Below are 24,955 nucleotides of genomic sequence, written 5' to 3' on the forward strand. Positions count from 1 at the left end.
AGGAGTGATCAAGATTACCGGTAAGTAATAGGACATTACCCCCAGGTCCCTCCTGACCTCGTCCCATTCCTTAAAATATGGAGAATACCAAAGTAGAGAACCCAGGCCTTCCGGAACCCCACCAACAACAAGGGCACCAGACCAAAAACACAGCACCCCACAGGCCTGAACCAAGATCCCAAAGGCCAGAAGGGGACCACCACGGAAACAAGAACCACCAACCCGGCAAGCCAGACGGGAGGCACAGAAGCAGAGCCAAGCCCCCAAGGGAGCAAGCAGAGGGGCCAAAACCAAGGCCCCCCCCATGACCAAAGGAAGCCCAGGAGAAGCGCTTGCGCGCCCATAGAGAACAGAGCCAAGAAAGGGCAACCAACCAAGGGTGAAGCCCCCAGACCCAGGCCGCCAAACAACCAGGGACCAACAGGCCAACCCAGCCCAAAAGACAAGGGCAGAAAGAACAGCCCGCACAGAGCGGACGAGCCGAAGGACCAGGAAGGAACAAAGCAGAGGGACGACCCCAACACAGCAGGCGGAGCCCCCAGCAGAACCGCAAAGAGGGCAGCAACAGGGAACCACAGAGGAACCAGGCCACAGGGCAGGACCGACCAAAGGCCAACCCCCGCAGAGACTCCGAAGAGCAGCAGCACCCAAAAGGCCAACCAACCGGGAGAAGAACCCGGCACCCCAGAAACGACCAAGAAAGACAACAAAGGCCCACACGGAACCAGGGAAACCAAAACCCCAGAACCGGAAAGGAGGAACCGACTCCAAGGAGGAAAAAAAGGGAGACACCACGGAACCACCGAAGGCGAAACCCCAAAGGCAGGAGGCTAACAACAAGGCCCCCAGCCCAACCCCAAGAAACCAGCTGCAGAACAGGCAGGCCAGCCAGCCAGGAGGCACACAACACCGTACCACCAGGACCCAGAAGGAGAGGCCAAAAGGAACCCCCAACCAGGAAGGGGTACAGGAAAGGCACAACAGCCAACCACAGCCAAACCCCCCCGAGAAAGGAGAACTAGAGGGAGGAAGCCCAGAGCCCACACAACGGACCCAGTGCCCCAGCCAACCGAAGGGAGCGGACCCAGAAAGGACCGAAGATCAATCACAGGAGTGCGACAAAGTCCAAGAGAAGGGGCAGCCAGGAAAGGACCCCCGCAGGGACCCAAACCAAAGCCCCAAACCCGAAGCAAAGCCAACCGCAACCCAAAGCAGAGCGAGAGGGGCGGCAAGCAGAAACCAGGCCACACACCAGGAGAGGCAGACACCCAAACCCTACCATCAGGGAAAAGGCACGGCCAACAGGGCAGTCAAAGAACAAGAGGCAACCCAAAGCAAAAGCCAAGGAAAACAGGGCGGCAGGCGAGAAGAATCCCGAGCCAACACCACCAAGAAGGCCAAGACCCACCAGCACGGAGGAAGGGCACAACCCTCCCCCCCCCCCCCGGAAACCAGGGGGAGACACCACCAGAAGGCAGATACCCCGAGCACTGGGCAAGCAAAAGCACCCTAAGTGAGCAAGAAGCACCCAACAGCAAAAACCGCAGGCAGGCAGGCAGGCAGGCAGGCAAACAGGCAGGCCGGCACCTAGACAGGAACTCACCCCGCCCGAACCAACAGAAGGGCAGGAACCAAGGGGCGAAAGGAAGAGTCAGAGAGGCCACACACCCGGCAAACCGACACCCAAAACCCACCAGCCGGGAAAGGGCACAGCGCAGCCAGGACCGGCAGACAGGGCGGGGCACAGGAGCCTGGCACACGAAGAACAAGCGCCCACCAAAGGCAGAGCCAACGACCCAGCCACCACCGGAGGCAACAGAGGCCAGCGAAGCAAAGCCCCAAAGCACAATCTACCATCCAGAAAAACAAGATGGGAGAAGGAAACCTCAACAGGAAACCAAACCCCACCAGGCAGGAGGCGAGAAGCAAAGCACAGAACACCAGGACCCACCAGGAGCACAAACAACCCGGCCCGGACCCAACAGCCCAACAAGGACAAGGTGCCTCCAGGACAGAGGAAGGGCCCAACAGCTCCCCCCCCCCAACAAGGAAACAAGGGGAGGACACAGGTTCCCACTGAAAGCCAGAAGGCCAGAGCACGGCCCAGGCAAAAACACCTGAGAGGAAGCAAGAAGCGACCAGCAGCGGACACCGCAGGAACCCGACAGGCACGCACCAGTACCGAACCCACAGGAATGCCAGGAACCAAAGGGCAGAAGGCCGCAGAAAGTGAGCCAAGGCCCAGCAGGAAGACACCCCACCAGGGACGGCCAGGCAGCAGGAGAACCAGAAGCCAAAGCCACAGGGCAACACAGCCGCAGAGTACAGCACAAGCGGCAAACGACCCCCCCAAGCAACAAGCACCAGAGGGAGAGGCCAGACGGAAACCGCAAAGAAAGCCAGCAAGAACCCCAGAACCAGAAAGCATAGGGAGTCTCAGCAGCAGGAAAAGGGCAGGACATGAGCCCGACAAGGCCCAACCGAAACCCCCAAAACAGCACGCAGGCCAGGGGAACAGGAAGAAGAAGCCCAATCCATGTCGCAAGGGCAAGCCAACCCAAGGGGCAAGCCAAAGGCACACAGGAGAAAACAGACGCGTCCCCGGAACACAGAAGAACACAGGGGACCAGGGCGCAGGAAGCGCAAACAAGCGCAACCGGAAAGCGCACGTCCACAGCGAAGGGAAACCCGAACAACAGACTGTCAAGCAACCCAACACAATGGCACACACGTCCACGACCACAACAAGGCCCAAGAAGGAAGAAAGGCCGAGTGGACCAGTCGGGAACCGAACCCGAGACCACGAGGCCAAACACAGGACCCCGTAGTGGACGCAGTAGACCAACGAGCCACCATATGTGCGGAGCAGGAGCCCCCACAAGAGAAGAAAGACGCCAGAACCCCTCCAAAGACGCAACCCAAGAGGAGGAGAAAGGACTCCAAGGTGGCAGGAGAACTCACCACCAGCCCACCGCCCCGACCAACAGAACACAACCAGCAGAGGAGGCACGGGGAAGGCAAAGCAAGGCTGCAAGCACATAACAGCAACCCCAGCAGCAGAAGACCCAAGGCAGCACAGGAGACCAAGCGACATGTGGGTCCGAGCGGAAGAGACAGAGAAAAAAGTACACACCCCACTCAACCGGCAGGGAGACGCCCAGAGGACGAACCCAACCAAGACAGAACCACGTCCAGCAAGGCCAACCCACCCATACACAGCCCACAAGGACAGTGAACAGGAAAGAAACAGGGATGCACGATACATGGTACTCACCAGGAGGGCAGGAAGAGGGCCACAACAGCACCCCCCCCACCACCAACAGACCGTCCAGGCGCCCACCAGAACACCAGCGCCGGGCAGAAAGTCCATCCCGCCGAGGCCACAGCAAGATCCACAGTGGCCACAGGCAAGGAGCCAAGGACCAGGCCAGGAGGAAACCTGCAAAAGAAAGACAGCAGGAAAGGCCAAAAAAACAAAAAATAGGGACCGCTATGCGGTACTCACCAGGAGGGCAGGAGGAGCGCCCCAACAGCTCACCGCCCCCCAATACACCGCCCAGGCGCCCTCCAGGACATCAGCGCCAAGCAGAGCAGACCACAACTCCGCGACCACAGCACCGAAGGAACCAGAACCATCGGAGCAACAAGAGGCAGCAACCGGAGGAAGGCGAAAACGTGGACCTGCAGTTCCTCCATTGTCATCCCAAACAAATGGGAACAGCCAAGGCAAAGGCCCCACAGTATGCGGGGACCGCAGGAGCAAGGCACAACACCCCCCAAGCCAGAGAGTCCATGGCAAACGACCGGAGAGGCCGGGGAGTGATGGGTGCACTCGAACAGCAAGCCACACTCAGGCACTCGAACTCTCCTGCAAGACCTGGAATCATGCTCCGTAGAACACCACACCAGAAGCAACGAAGGGCCCATAAACTCACGCCAGAGAAAGAGGGGCCTCGCTCGCACAGCGCTCGACCAGGCACGAAAAGGCGAGAACAACAGGAGCGTCACACAGGCCTGAAACTCCCACCTGGGAGACACAGAGTGGCCGACTCCCCAGGAACGGAAGGCACAAGGAGGCACCAGAAGCAGAAGCACAGGAGTTCCTGTAACGTAGGAACCAATACTGTGTGTGCACTTCACAGTACCAAAGCCCCAATCCAGTCCGCAATGGTGCAGCACAGCAGGACAGCACACTCCAAGGAGGCACAGAATCCTAGGAGCAAAGCCCGACAGAGCCCCCAGGACCATCCGAAATCCACAGCAGCGCGCCTCCCACAATCAGCCCTGCCCCAGGGAGATGCGCCAGCAACCCGGAAGAGGACCGGGAGAATATGTCCAGCACAAGGAGGCACCAGAAGCAGAAGCACAGGAGGACCGAAGCCCCAATCCAGTCCGCAACGGCGCTGCACAGCAGGACAGCACACGCCAAGGAGGCACAGAACCCCAGGAGCAAAGCCCGGCAGAGCTCCCAGGACCGGCCGAAAACCACAGCAGCGTGCCTCCCAAAAGCAGCCATGCCCCAGGGAGACGAGCCAGCAACCTGGAAGAGGACCGGGAGAACCAGCGCCCCAGCCGCAAAGGACCGGGCGGTATCCAACACGGCTCCCGACAAGCCCGGCAGGCCAGGAGAACGCGGAGCAGGACGTCGAGAAGTCCAGCAGCACGACGTGGCAAGAGGAGGACTTCAGGGATGGAGAGGACAGCCCAGCAGCCGACGAGACGACCCTGAAGCCACCGCAGGTAAGAGAAGCAAAAACTCCAATCCATTCTGTCGGAAGACAGAAAAAAGAACAGGCTGCATGCTGGGATGGTACCGCTTATTTACTCCCAGTGGGAGGGAGCAGGTAGGATATCCCAGCATGCTCCTTTTCTTTTTTCTGTCGTGGAGATGGTTATCTCCATATTTTAAGGAATGGGACGAGGTCAGGAGGGACCTGGGGGTAATGTGAACAACTGTGCAACATTGTCCAATTACACACATGAGATTTAGAATATTGGACATTCTGACTACAAACGTAGATAGTGTTCTCAGCAAAACTATTTCATTTGCAAATGGGGATTCCCCTGTATAGGATGTGTACGGGCTTCCCTCATAATCTGGCACCATTTTAATTTGCATGTAAATAATTTGTTCTCTGTCTTTGGATAGATTTTGTGATAGTGGTAGGTGTTTTTAAGTTCGTGCCTTAGTCACTCATTATTATCATTTGTATATTTGTCTATTAAACTGCTCTGGATTTAGTTGTCTGTACATCACATTTAAAAAGCAAACACAAAGAGATGATGGACGGAGCGCTGAAACTTTTCAGACACCCACAACCAGTCACAGATCTGGGTTGAATCCATCATCGTTCTTTATCTCACTTTTCCACCCCAGTTCAGACGCAGTTATATGCAAATCAGTCCTGATCATGTGCCTCATGGGACCAGGCCAGCCCGAACTGCCAAGCCATGTGTTCCCTGTACCAGAAACAAGCCTCCTAGGACTGGTTTCGGTCTAACAGCCCTCATCAGCCAGGCTAGCTTGAATCCAGTGGCAAAGTGAGCAAGGGACCCATGTCTGGGCATACCCTTCCAACTTAGAGTGAAAAAAGCAAACATAAGGAGATGATGGAAGCAGCGCTGAAACTTTTCAGACACTCATTCCCAGTCACAGATCTGGGTTGACTCCATCATCGTTCTTTAGCTCACACGTGGGTTCCTTGCTCACTTTGCCACTGGATTTAAGCTAGTCTGACTGATGAGGGCTGTTAGCCCAAAATCTGTCCTAGGATGCTTGTTTCTGGTCCACGGAAGCCATGGCTTGGCAGTTCGGGATGGACTGTTCCCAATGGGCACAGGGTCAAGACTGATTTGCATATAGCTGCGTCTGAACTGGGGTGGCGAAGTTTAGCAGCAATGATTTGGGCCAGTACAGGGTCCAGTTTTAAAAGGTGGCAAAGTCTATTAAGGACTTTATGCAGGTCATTGCTCTGTGCACTAAATTTAGCGATAAGTGTCAGTCACTGTTCAGTCTGCTTCTTCTTCTTCTTATCTGTCAAAAGATAATGATGTTGTCTCGTCGCAATCTTATTTCTAGCATGAGCAGAGGTCTTACCGGAATAACCTCTCTGTTTGAAACAACCCTCAAGTAATTGTAGCTCCTGCAAAAAGATTTTATCATCACCGCAGTTACGTGTTAGATGCGTCATTTTGCCTAAAGGAATTGCATTGATCTGAGTAATGGGGTGTGTATTGGTAGCAGGCAAGATGAAGTTAGATGCTGTAGGTTTCCTGAAACTATTTTGTTTCCGTCGGTATAGATGATCACATGTAGAAATTCAATCTCTTTATAGTTCACATGGTGTGTGAACAGTAATTTACCCGTGTTGCTGTTCAAGTGTTGGAGAAATACATCCATCAATGTGGAATTGCCAGTTCAAATAATTAAAATATCATCTATATATCGCCCCCAGTACATATTGTGTTGTGTGATCTCTGGGGGACAAGCTGTCCATACATGTTGTTTTTCAAAACTGTCCATGTATAAATTTGCATACGAAGGGGAACATTTTGAATCCATAGCACCACCCACTGCTTGTTGGAACCAGTTGCCATTGTGTAAGATCATTTGTGTATGTTCAAAAGCAAGGTGTCTCTTCTGAAAAGGGAGGATGCAAGAGCTAGTATGCCCTTATAAAGAGGAACACAAATTTACATCAAACTGACATCCAGTCTAAAACACTTAAATTCTTCTACCCTCTCTATGTCCTCTAGTTTGTTAAGTAGATCTTTTGTGTCCTATATGTAGAATGGTAAGTTTTAGTCCAAAGGTTGTAAGACTACATCAATGTACTCAGAGATGTGTTCTGATGGGATGTATGACGTTAGAACGCATACATTGACAACGCGTACCTTTACAACGCGTTCGTAACAACGAAAGTTGTTACCACGCATTGCGCTGGGAGGCGCAAAATTGATTAATTTAATTTACTATTCCAACACCAGTCCCCGTGGATAGTAGGGAAGGTGTTGGGATAGTAAATTAAATCATTTACTATCCTTGAGCGCCCCCCAGTGCAATGCGTGGTAACAACTTTCGTTGTTACGCCCGCGTTGTAAAGGTATTCCGTGGTAATGCTTGCGTTCTAAATGCTGCATACCGTTCTGATGGGATCCTATACCTGAGACAGGTAAGTCATATTTGCAATGCCTTTCTGTAACCCTGCTGTCTTTTATCTTAGAAATTAGTCTAAACACCCCCATTATTTGTCTTCATTTAGTCTGTAATGATTGTTAGTTCCAACATGATCTTGCACTAGGACTTGGGATTTTCACCATTAATATTATTAGTGCAGCTTATAGAGTGCACGGCTACCTCCAACGGAGGTGTCCCAGCGCTGACAGCAGTGGCAGCGGCATGACCCGAAGAATTAGGTGGGCTTTAAGACAGGTCAAATAACCATGTTTTCAGTACTTTCCTGAACAGGCAATCCGACTTGGCCTTCCGGAGGTGTTATGGCATGGAGTTCCATAGCAAGGCTGTTCTAACGTAGAAGGCACGTCCACCAGTCCTAGCTTTCCTAAAACGTGGAGTCACCAGGAACTCCTGAGGATTAGATCGTAGGACCCTCGTTTGATGGTATATCCGAAGTCTTTGCTTAAGGAATTGTGGACCAGAGCCTCTGATTGCTCTGTATGACACCGCCAAAGCCTTGAACTCAATTTGTCTTCCGACCGGCAGCCAATGTAGGCTTCTGTGATGTGGTGATATATGGTGGGGGAGTGGCACGTTCCTAATTAGCCTTGCTGCCACATTTTGTATAGTAGTAGCCGACACTCCCAACAGCGCCAATCTTTCTAAGAGGTTCAGGTGTGCCACAGTATCGAATGCTGCGGACAAGTTGAGCAACACCAACATTGCACAGCTACCCTGGTTTTCCAGTTTCTCTTATAGTTTCTGCCACTTCCAGCAAGGCCGCCTCAGTGCTATAGCCAGACCTAAAGCCCAGAAGATTGTGGGACTCTAAGAATTTGGGCAATTGTTTTTGAACTTCCTTCTCGAGTATCTTAGCCGGTGTCGAGAGAAGTGAAATAGTTCTAAAATTCTATAGATCTGCAGTCCGACTCCATAAACTATATACTCTAAGAGGTAAACTGTTCTGCTGTTTCTATCCCATGGGGTAGTTCGGAACATGTTTGTGGAATCTCCTCACCACGAAATGTGTTACTTAGCATACTTGCTGTGTTTCCTCTCTAAACTACTCTTGTCAAACTAATGGCACAGGTGTTGATTTACTCCATAGGAGTTTATGGATAGAACATCAACATAGCCACCTTGGAATAAGCTCCTGGCTGTAACTCTCTTTTGCTTTCCTTGTTCTATCTTGATAGTATCTCTTACTTTCTCTATACAGTGACCTGACCTATAATTTAAGCCAGGATTTGTGGTTCTTACCACATTTACCAGCCTCATGTTGACAAGTATCAAGCTCATGCACTCTTTCTGGCTTACCTGTAAACTTAAAAAATCTAAGAAGGGCTCTGATATTGTAGGGTCATATATGTTCATGCAGATATATCCGCACATAGTGCACCCTGTCCTAGGGCTGTACGGCCTGCAGTAGGGGTGACTTACTTGTATCTCATGCATTGTATGAGGGCATGGCACACAGGGCTATGTGCCATGTCGTCTCTTTGGTTTTCTCTGCACTAAGACATGCAGCCTGCAATGATGATTTGCTGAGACTTGATGAGGGGTCTCTGGGGTGGAACAATTTGTGCTGCAGCCCCAGCGGACCTTCTTTAGTACCAATGCCCTAGGTACAAGGGATAACATTCACTAGGGTCTTACAGAAGTGGCTGGATTTGTGCCAATCATTGTACTGTTTTGGGAAAGAGATCTGGCACGGGGAACCTGGTTAGCAGGGACCCAGTACAATTATAGTTCAAAATCACATCAATTATCATCCATAAAGTGGGGGATAATCATGCCAAAAGAGAGCTCTGAGTGGATCTGTGAGTGGATGCATGAGTCTCAGAGGAGGTCTGTCTGTGAATGGGAAATCAGTGTCTGAGTGGATCTATGAGTATTTGCATGAGTGTCTGAGTGGGTCTGTGAGTGGGTGTGTGAGTCTTTGAGTGGGTATGTGAGTAGATGTATGAGTGAGAGTGGGTGTGTGATTCTCTGAGTGGGTCTGCGGGTGTATGTGCAAGTCACTCATTGGGCCTGTTACTGTGTGCTTTAGTATCTGAGTGAGTCTGTCAGTGGGTGTTTGAGTCTCTGCATAGGTCTATGAGTAGGTGCATGAGTGTGTTTGGTAGGTCTGTTAGTGGGTTCGTGAGTGGGTTTGTGAGTGTTTGCATGAGTGTATTAGTGGGTCTGTCAGTAGGTGCATGGTCTAAAACTTAGGGGACACATGGGAGCAGGTACTCTGCCAGCTACCCCTGTGACGGTCCTCCTGTCCAGCTTGACCATAGTCTACTACACTCTGCTGCCTTCAGTTGTGTGTCTCCTCTGCTCATCTTTTACGTTGTCTCGGTTAGCTTCTGCCCACTATTCTGCCTCTTTCTGCTTATTCAGCCTGTTACTTTGCCTCTTTCTGCTCCCTCCTGAACTTTATTCTGCCTCTTGCTGCTCATTTCTGGCTTCTATTTTGTCTCCTGCTACTCATTTCTGACCTCTATTTTTTCCTCTTTCTGCTTATTCTGCCTTTTATTGCGACTCTTTCTGCTTAACTCTGACCTTTATTTTCTTTTTCTGCTTCTTTGTGAACTTTATTCTGCCTCTTGTTGCTGGCTTCTGACCTCTATTTTTCCTCTTTCTGCTTGTTTTGGACTGTTATTCCGCCTTTTTCTCCCTTCTCACTTTTATTTTGCCTCTTTTTGCTCCTTCTGCCTGTTATTTTGCCTTTTTCTGCTTGCTCCTGACCTTTAACCTCTTGTTGATGAATTCGGACCTCTATTATTCCTCTTCTGACTCATTTCTGAAGTTTAATCTGCCTCATTCTGATCTCTTCTGAACTTTATTCTGCATCTTTCTGCTCTTTTTCACCTTTATTTTGCCGTGTTATGCTCATTGCTGACCTTCATTCTGCCTCTTTCTGCTCGTTTCTCACCTTTGTTTTGCCTCACTCTGCTCATTTCTCACCTTTATTTTGCCTCTTTTAGGTCAAATCTAACCCTTATTTCTGCTCGTTTTTGCCCTTTATTCTTCCTCTTGCTTCTTGTTTCTGACCCTTATGCTGCCTCTTTCTGCTTGTTTCTCTTTGTTTTGCCTCTTTCTTCTCATTGCTGACTTTTATTCTGCCCCTTTCCTTTGTTTCTCACCTTTATTCTGACCATTATTCAGCTTCTTTCTACTCGTTTCTCACCTTTATTTTGCCCCTTTCTGCTCACTGCTGACCTTTATTCTGCCTCTTTCTGCTCATTGCTGAACTTTATTCTGCCTCTTTCTGCTAGTTTCTAGCCTCTATTTTGCCTCTTTCTGCTCATTTCTTACCTTTGTTCTGCCTTTCTACTCCCACCTAACCTTTATTCTGTCTCTTCCTACTCATTTTCCCTGCTACTTTGCCTTTTTAGGTCTCACCTATGCAGCGCACATCGCTGCATAGGCAAAAAAAACTATTGCTTTCTCTTCGGTTTTCAGCCAAACACGTGCACGCGTTCCATTGCCTTCAATGGCAACGCGTTCACGTCTGGCGATTTACTTGCGGGAGCAAGCGCTGCCATATGGTAGCAATTATCACTCCCGCAAGTGAATCGCACATCCCCCTCACCCCCAGTTGCCGCGTGCGCCTCCCCTTCTGCCTGAGGAGCCGTGCGCTGTTATTACCAGCCTGCTGACTCGTGGCGCTGAACCTCAGCCACTTTCCAAAGGCGCACATTGCAACTCTGGGCCATGTATGAGAGCGCCACACCTGACACGCCTTTCTGTGACACAGGGGCATGTTCGCCGCCAGCGACTCCCATAGAACAGCCCAACAGCGATCCCCGCCAGAGATGCCGCGTCCTGCGATTCTGCAACCAGCACAACTCGAGCCGTGATCTGGGCGGTCTAATTGACTCAAAAGCGGGATAATCTGAAATACACGCTATCATTGGTCCAAATCGATCCACCTCTCTCGACCTGTACTACCTCCCCGCCTAAGGATCTGTCTTGCATGAAAGGCAATTGTTTATAATTCCAAGACAAACATGATTTATATATTTGTCCTGAAGATGATGCCATTTATCTTGTTTTTCGGCATCGAAACGTCGTCGACACAATAGGATCATATCTACTGAATATGCTTGTGAATACTATGTACAATGGTCACTCAAACTATAATTAAGTCTGTTCACTGATTATAAGTATACAGACCGATTTGCTCGTTCTTGCCTATACTTGTTGTTTTGTCTTGTTCACTGTGAGTCACGGGCTGTGCCCCCTTGACATTACTTTCTGATTGTGTGCATCGCCAAATAAATTCCTGTCTGGCTGGACAAAGGACATAAATACTATTCCAGTTTGTGTCTATCCTTACCCTGATCACCCAAACTACTAGGGTCCACTGTGTTTTGTAATACGCCTCTGGCTCTAGGCTCACAAAGCCTCTCAGCTGTTATTGGTGGTAGCCTGATTCACTCAAGCATAGTCACTTGCTGCAGTCCCTCCCTGCAGACCCACTCTCTCACCAGCGTTGTTCACTGCAGGCAGTCACTCCGTGTATATACATCATCCCCAAGACGGGCACTTATGATCGTTGACGTAGATGACATCACTGACAAAAGGAAATAACTTAGGGCGGACTGTCGTTCAATGCATGTCACATTAATGCGGAAATCACTCAGTACTGTCTCTCTCTCTCGTTGCAGTTAGCCACGCCCATGAACAGTCCCTCTTCATCTCTTTAAAAAAGATAAAGTTACTCACAGCCCTGTCGGTGGTTTGCCCACAGCCATTCTTTGTAGTTACTCACTACAGTTCCAAACTGCCGGCTTAGCCGATTACTCCAACACACTGAATCCTTTGTATTCGCCACAGATATGAACAGTGATCGATCACATTTGCACCTTGTGGACAATCACCGACCCCAGACACAGTCAACTGACAAATATAAAATGTTTTTCTGCGGACACACTTGGTTGGTCACTACAGAAAGCCACTCACCACAGTTACTCACTGCAGACAAATACTCACCTCACACAGCACCGGCCGTAGCGGTCCTTCATCCGGGGCAGTCTCTCGTTCTATTTGTATCTATTGGTCACATGCAGCTTTATCAAAGCAGCAAGGAATCACAGACATTCCTGATCTCAGATACAGCCACTGACGACTGACACTTGCGAGGGACGTAGAAGACACTCTTTATCTATACTGTTACCACAAACACTGTTACTCTCTGTAGACAGAATCATTCAATGAAGACACTGGACTTCATTGCAGACTAACGGCCAGATTCATGAAACGAAAATCATCTCGCAAAGGGCCAGATTCTGAGAATCTGGCCCTTTGCGAGCGCAAATATTGCATTTGGGATTCATCATCCCAAATGCAATAATCGCTATTATAGGATTCGCAATTGTGCGAGGAATTGCATTTAAGGAATCTCTATTTGAGATTCCTTAAATGCAATTCATGAAACATATAAAAAATGCGAATTCGCAAATTTGGGCCGCTATTTACCGCGAAGTCAAACCTCGTGGTAAAAAGCGGAAACTTAGAAAAATGCACTTAAGTGCATTTTCCTAAGTTGTATGTTACACACACACATGTCCTTGGGACATGTGTGTGCGTAACACCAGCGTCCAATGTCATTTCAGGGGTGCAACAGGGTGTCCTTTGGATACCCCTGCAGCCTTGAAATCGCAAACTCAAAATGCGAATCGCTAATAACGATTCGCACATTGATATGTCTTCCCATTCATTCCTATGGGCCTTTAGGCCCATAGGGATGAATGGGGAGTAATTCCTTATTTGCGATTAGCAATTAGCTAATCGCAAATAAGGAAGCTGTAGGACTCGCAAAAAAAACCTGAGATTTGTACATGAATCCCATTTTGCAAGTCTGTAATAGTGATTCCTTAATAATCGCTATTACAGACTCGCAAAATGGGACTTTGATGAATCTAGGGGTAAGTCACTTTCTGCTGAAGCGCGCACTTAAAACAGACCGTCTTTGCAGACGTGCGAGGAGCAGAACACATCAGAACAGTCACATCGCAGATAGCCGTACACATTCCAGGCAAAAGCTTTATTGGCAGTCAATAAAACAAGCATTGGCATAGGCAATAGGTCTCGCTTTTAGGACCTTATAAGTATTTACTTATGCAGCTCAATATCCTTGGTGCAACATCAACTGTTGCATGGCTAAACACTTATAAGGTTCCAAAGGCGAGACCTATTGGCTATGCCAATGCTTGTTGTGCTTGCTCCTGACCTTTATTTTGCCACTTTTTGCCCATTTCTGACCTCTATTCTACCTCTTGATGATTTTGCCTCTTTCTTCTCGTTGCTGACCATTATTCTGCCTCTTTCCTTTGTTTCTCACCTTAATTCTGCCTCTCTCTGCTTCTTTCTCACCTTTATTCTGCCTCTCTCTGCTTCTTTCTCACCTTTATTCTGCCTCTTTCGGGTCATTTCTAACCCTTAGTTTACCTCTTTCTTCTCGTTTCTGATGTTTATTCTGTCTTCGGCTTCTCATTTCTGACATTATTCTGCCTCTTTCAGCTCGTTTCTCACCATTATTTTGCCCCTTTCTGCTCATTGCTGACCTTTATTCTGCCTCTTTCTGCTAGTTTCCGGTCTTTATTCTGACTCTTGTTGCTTGTTTCTAACCTCTATTTTGCCTCTTTCTGCTCGTTTCTTACCTTTATTTTGCCTTTCTACTCCCACCTTTATTCTGTCTCTTTCTGCTCATTTTCCCTGCTACTTTGCCTTTTTGTGCTTGCTCCCGACCTTTATTTTGCCACTTTCTGCCCATTGCTGTCCTTTATTTTACCTCGTGATGATGATCTCTGATCTCTATTTTGCCTCTTAAGGCTCGTTGCTGAACTTTATTTTGCCTCTTTCTGCTCTCTTCTGACCTTTATTCTGCCTCTTTCTGCTCGTTTTAACCCTTTATTTTTCCTCTTTATGCTCATTGCTGACCTTTATTCTGCCATTTCTGCTCCTTGCTTACCTTTATTCGGACTCTTTCTGCTTGTTTCTAGTCTTTATTCTGCCTCTTGTGGCTCATTGCTCCCCTTTATGCTGCCTCTTTCTTCTCATTCCTCACCTTTATTTGGCATCTCTCTTCTCGTTTCTGACCTTTATTCTGCCTCCTGCTGCTCGTTACTGACTTTTATTCTACCTCTTTCTGCTCATCTTCCATCTTTATTTTTCTTCTTTCTGCTCTTTGTTGATCTTTATTTTGCCTCTTTCAGCTTTTTTTTCACCTCTTTCTGCTCATTTCTCTGCTTATTTCTCACCTTTTTTCTGCCTCCTCCTGCTTGTTACTGACCTTTATTCTACCTCTTCTGCTCATTTCTCATCTATATTTTCCTCTTTCTGCTCTTTTCTGACCTTTATTGTGCCTCTTTCAGCTTTTCCCCACATCTATTCTGTCTCTTTCTGCTCATTCCTCACCTTTATTTGGCCTCTTTCTGCTCATTGCTGAAGTTCATTCTGCCTCTGTCAGTTTATTCCTCACCTTTATTTGGGCTCTTTCGGGTCATTTCTGACCTTTATTTTGCCTCTTTGTATCTGTTTTTCCCCAAGACCGTGGCTGCAGTCCATGCCGGCACCCTGCCTCCTGCGTGATTCAGCACTGCTTTTGCACACAGGAAGCTGCTGAAAATGCGGCTCCCTGTGTGCGAGAGCAATCTTTTGTATCTTTCCCTGCCTGCATGTCTGGGGCGGGGAAAGAGATGAAACCTCCACTTCCAGCAGACAAGAGTATTTTGACATACTACTGAAGGGAATTTTAGGGTTCAGATAATCTGGGCGCACTACCTCAGGTTAAACGTTCAAGTGTGGAAGAACATAGATGGTGAATGGGTGGTGCGTTAAGAGCAGACGGAAAATTACCCCTAACCGTCTAAGGAGTCAAGAGACCATACACATATGAACAGCTAAGCTCTCGCAACCACAAATAAAGTTTCACAATTCAATTGATTGATGATATACAACACAAAAAGTAACATAGAAGCAGATCCTTTGGTGTGAATCCTGTCCCAGCAGGATTGAGTTTTAATGGGTCCAGACTTGAGAAATAACAGTCAGCCGACACGTGTTTCGTCGTGTGCCGTTGAGTCAACACGACTCTTCAGGGCTTAGAGTCAACCCTTACGATGGGGTTGAGTGAGGTCTGGGCCTTATAGCGGTGTACCCTTTAGGTAAATTGGCGAGATGCTGTCACTAGGAGTAGTAGAATTTTAAGAAATTTAGTTGCAAAAGGATGGATTATCCTGTGGTTCCGAAAATAAAGTCACGTGCTAATCGACTAGTGACGTCTGTTTCTTAGTGGTATCAGAGATTTCCTGGTGCAGGGCCTCTGAATTAAGTCATGTAAACTACGAAAACCGGGAGGGGATCCATAAAGAAGAAAACCATGGAAGACGGGTGTGCTTCCTGGTTAGTGGTGAGCTATTAATCGGTATCCCTCCTCCGTGTGTTCCCGGTGGCCGTCTGTCATGAACGGACCAACAGACGTCACTAGTCGATTAGCACGTGACTTTATTTTCGGAACCACAGGATAATCCATCCTTTTGCAACCGCTATAAGGCCCAGACCTCACTCAACCCCATCGTAAGGGTTGACTCTAAGCCCTGAAGAGTCGTGTTGACTCAACGGCACACGACGAAACACGTGTCGGCTGACTGTTATTTCTCAAGTCTGGACCCATTAAAACTCAATCCTGCTGGGACAGGATTCACACCAAAGGATCTGCTTCTATGTTACTTTTTGTGTTGTATATCATCAATCAATTGAATTGTGAAACTTTATTTGTGGTTGCGAGAGCTTAGCTGTTCATAAGAGTATTTTGACAGCCTCCTGGAACTTGTGTTTTTGCTCTGACTTGGCAGGAGCAGTCAAAGCTCCCACCAAGTCAGTGCAAACAGCTCTGTCCTGGGGATGGGCAACCCCAGGACACAGTAGGATCCGGCTGAGGGGTGGCAGTCGACAGGGCTAATAATGGCTACAGGAGGGGGGCCACACGGCCTGCCTTCTTCTGTTTTCACTGGCTGGCCACCTGAAGATGGTGGTCCCCGGGTTCATATATGGCCCAAGGGGGCAATGCAACCGCCTCCTTTCTTTATTTGAAAATATAATTATAATATAATTAGCCTCAGAAAGGTGGTGGTCACCAGGGACGGAGGGGTCCACGTGGCCCCCCTATGGGTTTTTTTCGAATTTGGCTTTGGGTACGTGGCCATATATTTTTTGCATTGTTGCCCTGGGGAGGTGGTGGTCCACGGGGTTCGGGAGGCTCTGAGAGACCCCCACAAATATAATTAACAAGAGCCCCAGGGAGGTGGTGGTCCCCGGGCTGTAAAAACGCCCACGGAGGGGAGCTGCGTGTGCCCCCTCCTCTAATTTAATAAAGGAGGATTGACCCCAGGAGACCCCGCTTGTTTTAAAAAAAATTCACTGGGATATTTGCAAACTTTTCATGAAAATTACCATGATATCTTTTCTTTCTAAATGTTTTTTTGCCCTGCCAGTGTCGCTTTGGGATCCCAAGACCAAAGCATGGGGGTCAGGGTATTCCTCCCCCTTTTCTTTTTTTAATGATTTTTTGTCTGACTCGGTGGAAGCCAAGTGTCAAGATGGCTGGCAAAAGTTTCAGGTATCGCCATGAATTTAATTTAAAAAAGAAGGGCAGTCTCCCACGTTTGCTGTTAATATTGCCTCCCTGGCCAGGCCCGGGGGGTTGTGTAGTTTAATGATTATGGAGGAGGGCACATGGGCCCCCCTCCTAAGGCTTAACTATGTACCTTGGAGACTACCACCTACCTGGTGCACATGTTTATATTATTGTGGGGGGGCCATTGGATACCCCCCAGTGCCCTAGGTCCCAGGGATTATCACCTCTCTGGAGCTTTAAATTAAAAACTAGTTGGATGCACCCTGTGGACGCTCCATTCCTCAGGACCATCACCTCCATGAAGCTCATGGTTATATTATTCTTTCTGGGGGGCTGGGTGGATCCTTGTGCCCCTGGGACCACAACATCTCTGGGGCTTTAAATTTAAAAATAGCCCTGGGGGCTGCGCGGACACCCACCTCCCTGGAGCCTACAACTAAATACTAGATGGAGGTGCTGCACGGACCCCCAACCATGGAGACCACCAACTCCCCATGGCCTAATACTTTTTAAAAATTGAAGGGTATCATGAGAACCTCACTCCCAGGACTTATATGGCCCCAAGGACCACCACCACCCTGGCCAGCCCATACACAAGAAAGTAGGGGGACCACACTGCCCCCACCTGAAGCAATATATGGCCCTGGAACTGCCACCCATCAGGGCTGGCTCCTGCTATGTCCGTGGGTGCCCACTCCCGGGACATAGCTATTTATGTTTGCTTGGTGGGAGCTGTCACAGCTCCCTTGGAGCAAAAGGAAACACTCCGCTCCCAGCAATCGGAAGCTGTCAAACCGCTCCCGGTTGCTGGAAGCTGAGTTTTCATCCCTTTCCATGCCCGTAGACTAGTGGAGAGAGAAAGAGATTAAACGCTCTTGCATACAGGGAGCTGCAGTTCCAGCAGCTCTCAGTGTACAGGCCCAGGCTGGCTGTCGCAGGCTTCTCCCTGAAGGCTGGAAGGTTGATGGCCAGTTTTGTTGAAAGTGGGGCTGGTTTTGTTACTAGGGGATGGTTTTGCAGCAGTGCTGCAATTCCGGCCTCCAATAACAAAAGCAACAGTGCTTTGCACCAGAATCCCTCCCCGGGGGGGGGGTAACTGGTCCCAAAAAATTACCAGGGCTGCTTTGGGTTTCCAGTCCCGCCCTGCCTGTGTGTGAGAGCAATGCTGTCTCTCAAAGGAGGTAGGGAGCTGGGTTGGACTGTGGGGGCCTTTGAGGCTCTCCCCATGGTCCCCAACATGCAGACTGGAGGCCCTGGGTGGGACCAGGGCACCAAGTGAGACATGGCTGGGCCCTGGGGGATGGGATCTTCTGGTCAAAATTAGCCCAGGGAGGGGCCCCTTTCCCACATTAATTTGTGGCCGAGGCCCAAGGGATGGGGTCTCCGGGGCCAAAATAAGCCAAGGGACAGGGACCGCATTGGCCCATCCCCCGTTAAGTCATGATCAGGCACTGGGGGGATGGGGTCTCAGGGGCTATTGTGGCCCTGATGCTCATTTCACAGAAATTAAACCTCAACAGTATGCACATACAAAAATAAAAATAGCAGGTGCCCCTGCTGAAGCACCACTTCTGTATAGGACAAATGATTAGAACTCAAGGGTTGGTAAAGGCAAAGCAAGCGTGTGTTTTCTCAGCAATTCCATATTGAAAGACGATCTGAAATTCTACTTGGAGGTGAATGCATCATTGAGCTATTGGAGCACAATCTGTAGTGACCATTGCTTTAAGTATTCAAATGAGCAAATAACTTTGAAGCATTGCCATTAAGGTCCTCCTACCTTAGTAGTATGCAAAAGTCTTTCTGTTTTTTGCTAGAATGATGGACAGCTTAACAAGTGGCCCCCCAGCGTGTTTCCCACCAATGTTGGTGTGGCGTTATTGATGCCCAGGAATTTGAGGACATCTCCACCAAACTGAGAAGCACTTGCTCCATATATTTAAGAATAAATATCATTGTTTGGTAGACAATTGCCTCTTTGTAGTCTTGTTATCTTCTCTGTATGAGGATTTATGCTATGACATATATACCTGGATAAACATGCACTATGAACAATCCCCGTGTCAAAAACCACACAAGGTCACTGGTGACATTTCCTTGTGCTCCATTATGCAGCTGTAGTGTAGAATACATACTGGACATTTACCCAAGGAGGTAGAATTTAGAAATTAAACAGAAGAAAGTACTCCACTTGGGTAGATATTTTGTGCAAAACTGTGGAGTCCTGTTCGATTAATGTTGATTGTGTGGTCCATTTGTGGCCAAGTCACCCACACAGCTACTGACATACCCACACAGACACTTAGACACCTGCTTGCATACTCCTGCACTCACACACCCATTGACAGACCCATTAAGACACTGATATACCCACTCACAGATCCAATCAGACACTCACACTACTCAAAAACTCTCACACTCATGTATAGACCCACTCAGACATTTATGCACCCACTCACAGATGCACTCAGACACTCATACCCACTCACAAGTTACACAGCCACTCATGCACCCACTCACAGAACCACTCAAACACACTCCCAACCACTCATAGACCAATTCAGACACTCATGCACCCACTCACTGACCCACTCAGACACTTGTGCACTCTCTCACATACTGACTCACACTCATTGAGGCACTCAGGACTCACTCAAAAACAGTTACTTACAATCTCGGACACCCAGTCAGATACTCATGCACTCTTTCAGGTACTCTGTACCCACTCAGATACCCAGTGAGACACTTATGCAGCCTCTCCCAGACCCACTCAAACATCTAATGACAGACCCACTAAGACACCCATGCACTTACTCACACACTCACTCTCAAAGATTACAGGTTACAGCCAGGAAATAAACTTAAACAAAATCTTAGAAATTCACTTGAAAACCAAAGGTTACAGGACGTTACATTTGGGAAATAACATTAAAATACTATAGAACGTCACACAAAAAAACAAAGGTTACAGGGATGTGATAGTTAGGAAATATAATTAAAAAAACTGAAATTCACAGAAAAAAAAACAAAGATTACAGGGACGTTACAGTTAGGAAATAGAATTTTTTTTAAACGTAGAAATTCACTGAAAAAAACAATGCTTATAGGGACATAATAGTTAGGCTCAGAATTCACTCCTATAAAACCATTGAAATTCTGCAGTTATTGTAACCTGAACTAACTCTAGCTTATATCCCTGCAAAGCACGCTTATGATCTAACATATTACATCACTCATGATATCACTGATGACATCTCAAATTACATCACTGATTACATCACCTACAGAACCATGCACATGCCCACTCACACCCCTACACAACCTTTTATACACCCACTCAAATACCCAGAAAACCACTCACATACTTATTCACAGACTCATACAAGTACTTACACAACCGCTCACTCTTCCTTAGAGCCACTCACACACACACTCACTCATACAGCCACTCACACAACCATTTACTCACCATGCAGCAACTAGTACAACCAGTCAGTCACCCATAAAGACACTCACGTAATGACCTATCCAACCTTACAACTACTCACACACAGACATATTCACCTATGCAGCCACTCACATACCCACTCACTCACCCACACAGCCTGTAAACACAGGCACTCACTCGAGCATACAAGCACTCACTCACACACACATACAACCGCTTATGCACCCATTTACACACACATACAAGCACTCCCATATCCACTCACTCACCCATACAGCCATTTACATAAACACTCACTCTCTAATGCAGTCACTCACACACCAACTCACTTAACCAAACACCCACTAAAACAGCCAATTACTTACATATTTGCCCACTTACATTCCCTGTCATTCACTCATACATTCATTCAGACACCCACTCACTCACGTATACAGTCACTCGCTCACACACCCACTCACCTATCAATACAGCTACTCGCTCACCCATAGAGCTACTGACACACCCACTAACATATCCATACAGCCACTCACTCAGCCACTCACACACCTAAAAAAACGCAGACACCCACACAACCACTCAGACACCCTCTGACACACCCACAGAGCTAGTCAGAAACCCACTCACTCACTCATCTCATACAGCCACTCATGTACCCCCTTTAATCCCCTCACACACCTACAGAGCCACTTAAATACCCACTGACAGACAAATAGAACACAAATGTTAGAAATATTATCACTCATTAGTAGTACCCCTAGTATACTGATCTGACATTTGTAGTAGGTTAGTATATATGTTTAACACTCATAAACTCTTAGAAAACATTTACACTTGCTTGATGCTGTCACTAGTGATGTCATTTGAGATGTAATAAGTGATGTGATCAGTGAAGTCGCTGACCATGACATGAGTGATGTAATATGTGAGGCCATAAGCAGTGCTTTGCAGGGACGCAAGTTATAGTTAGCTCAGGTAACTATAACTGCTGAATTTCAATGGTTTTGTGTGAGAGAAATCTGAACCTAACTATAACGTCCCAGTGACCTTTGTTGTACTTCATTTATTTCACCATTTCTTTACAACAACAATTTTGCCGTCTAGTGAAAAAATACATTTATTTACATATGTAGTACCACGTTTGTAGTCTATTTGCAGTGAAAAGGCCAGAGATGTTTTATTGATGGTGAATGCCACGCACATAAAGAATGCACTTTTTGTATCAGAGAATGCCTTTGTCCATTGTCTTTGTTTAAAGGAAGCACTTCTTATGGTGAGAAGAAGGGAATGCTGGTGGCAGCCAAACTGGGAAGGTGGCGGACTGGAGGAATGAGAGTGGATGGCAAGTGAATCACAGTGGCTGGATACTGTTCCAGGGTTAGTCAGGTGCATGTTTGGGCTGATTTAGGAGGTGTCAGTAGGATAGTATGATATCCAGGGTGTTGGCGTTCCTCCATTAATTTATTCACTAATACTTTCTCCATCTCCGTAAGGTGCAGTATGCAAAGAGAGACTGACTTTGTACAACTATAGCAAAACTTTGTGAATCATGGGAGTAGCAATTGCATTTATAGGAAGCAAGCAAAGAGTGGAAGAGAGAACTCATTTTAGGTCAGAGGTTGAAGGGAGGAAAAGGATTAGTTAGTCAGACATTACTGATATTGCTATGAATCCCAAAAAAATGGCCTTCTTCAGAGAGTACTACTAAATTAATAATTGCTATGTTTATCTTTCCTTATTTCTGAAGAACTGAAGTGAACCAAGCAGCAGACCAAGAGGGAGAAGGCCACCTGCATCAATAACAGGAGTAGCAACCTGACCAGGCCTAGGGCAAGGGTGCTGCAGGCAATGTCCCAGCCTTAGAAGCCATTTCTATAGGTGCTGGTGAGTCATCATGTTTATTTATTATTTCTTACTTTTAAATAATCCTCAGCATATCTCCCTCTGTGCGGTGCAGTACATGAAAAGAGACTGACTCTGCATATAGCATTCACAGCGAAACAATTAGGCCTTGAAAAATAGCAAAACTGTTTGAAGTGAGTTGAAGAACAATAGCATTTATAGAAAACTGTGTGCAAGACTGAAATCCTTTTGTTTTTTTAGAGTTGAAGAGGAGTGAGGGTAAGGGTTGCAGACAGTAAATCTGTTTGCCTGTAAAAATGAATGACCCTTTTAAATGGTATCTGCTAATAACTATTTGATCTCTTCTTTTTCTTGAACTAGCCAAGATTGCCGCTGGGCTGGAGGTCTGAAATCTAGCTCCTGGGATACGGGTGACCCAAAATCCCGTTGTGGACCCTCTGCCTGGACTGTGTAGATCCGCACCTCGCTGCCTCCAGGGCTGCAACAGATGCCTCGGAGGTGAGCAATTGGCCGGCGGACTCCACAACAGACGGTCCAGGATAGCCACGCTTGGACCCGCAAGAGTCTCATAAGTCCCATGAAACAGCTGACGCAAGGCGGACACGGGATGCAACTCTAGACTGAAAGGTGGAAGGCAGAGAGGGAAGTCAAATCGACAGAGCCAGGGGCCCCCTCTCATCAGAAGCGAGAAACATAGAGTAAGGGTCTACTCACTGGTACCACAGAACATTCAATAGAGATGCTCTGGCCTCAGTAATGGAAGACGCGGGTCACTTTAATACGTTAACTTGATTCCTGATCCCAAAATAGCGGGTGCCATCCCTTAATAACAGGGAGACACGAGCAACGTTAACTCGATGTCTGAACTAAGCATGGGCGGAAAATCCGTTACGCTCGCGGATTTTTCGGATTTTCGGTAAATCCGCAATCCGCGAACTCTCGCGGATGTGACGAAAATACGCAAATCCGTGCAAAGCGGATTTTTTGCTTGTGTTCGCACTGCTCGCGGGCCGCGTCGCGGGCAGCAACAATCTCGCACTTGCGAAAGTACAAAAATTACAATTGGGGAGGGGTGAAGGAAGTGGCCCAGTCTCCAACTTCCTGTTCCTGTCCAGCAAGCTCCTCCCATAGGGGTGGTGTGAAGGAAGTGCCCCAGTCTCCAACTTCCTGTTCCTGTCCAGCAAGCTCCTCCCATTGCTTAGTCCATTTCCTGGCCACTTTGCTTTCGATCTTGACTGGGAAGGATTACTTTTTGTGGATGCTGCTGGATATTTGGATTTGAGGCCTTTTGGATTACTTTTGGATTCGAAATTTTATTTCACAAGGAAGTAAGTTGATGTTGTTTGTTTGTGGTGATTTTTGTGTGTGTTGCTTGTTTTTCGACTTTTTTGGGGGGAAAATCTGCAAGTTCGCGAGCTGAGGATTTTTTTGCTTGTGTTCGCACTGCTCGCGTCCCGCGCAGCAACAATCTCGCACTCGCGAAATTGTAAAAATTACAATTCTGCACATGAATTGAAAACCACCAGGCTTAGTTATGGGTGCATGGCTGCATGCATGATACAACTGTTTTGTTGAATTTTATTTTTAACATGATTCTGGCCAGGGCATGGATGGCATTGGATTGTGGTGATTTTTGTGTGTTTTAAGACTTTTTGGGGTGGTGTTGGGGGCTTGTTATGTGGGTGGGGGCCATTTTATTGCCTGGTCCCGTGTGGGTGGGGGTCTATGGGCCATTTTTAAGCCAGTTTGTGTGCTTTGTGCCATAGGCCTGCACCCAGTGTGCTCTGATTTCATCCATTATGGCCAGGGGGCCCAGAATCGGTCTGTTCGCGGATTTTGCTGGTTTTTCGGCACGTTCGCGCCGTGAAGCAACAATCTCGCACTCGCGAAATTGTAAAAATTGCAATTTTGCACTAGAAAACCACCAGCAGGCAGCATAAGCCTTCTGAAACTTGATGGATGGCATTGGATTGTGGTGATTTGATTTGTGTTGTGTTTTTTGACTTTTTGGAGTAGGGGTTGGGGGCTGGCTATGTTGGTGGTGGCCATTTTGAGGCATGGTCCTGGCCATGTGGATGGGGGTCAAGCGGCCATTTTGAAGGCAGGCAGTGAGCTTTGTGCCATAGGCCTGCACCCATTTTGCCTTGCTTTCACCCATTGTGCCCAGGGGGAGTCAGTGGTACATGAAACTATAACCCTCTCTGTGTGTGCTCTCTTGGATCAATGTTAAATTCCTGTTTCCCAAAAATTTAGCAATTCTTAATTTTGAAATTTCCATATTGTGTGGTGTGCACGAGTGTGTTCATAAATGCCAACTTGCAAACTAATTATTGAAGTGCTACATATGCAACATATATTTACTGATGTTCCTCTGTCTTCGTTTGCTTGTAGGTGCATAAAGTCAATAAATCCGCATCATCGTTGAGCATTAGTGCCAGGAAGAAGTCCTGCTGCGGCCTGTTGTTCCGACATCTGAAGAAGATGGCTCCAAAAAGAGGTGCCCGTAGGTCCTCTAGCAAGAAAGATGTCTCTACTAAGGAGAAGAAGAAGCAAGTGGCACCACTTACCAAGGAGACTGGTGGCACCACCACTAAATTTTTGTGGGGAAAACAAAGGCCCACCATGAGTGCTGCACAGGTAGCCTGTTTAGTGGTTGAATCACCAACGACCAGTGATGTAGGCTCATTGCAAGAAAGTAGCAGCACACCATCAACACAGGTTGTAACTCATCTCACAAGTACTATTCAACAACCAAAGCCGCAACAACAACCGTATGGGCTACTAGTACAAGCACAAGTACATGCGCAAGGAGCTGTGCAAGAAGGAGCTGTCCGAG

Source organism: Lissotriton helveticus, chromosome 2_1 (assembly GCF_964261635.1).
Source record: "Lissotriton helveticus chromosome 2_1, aLisHel1.1, whole genome shotgun sequence".
NCBI lineage: Eukaryota > Metazoa > Chordata > Amphibia > Caudata > Salamandridae > Lissotriton > Lissotriton helveticus.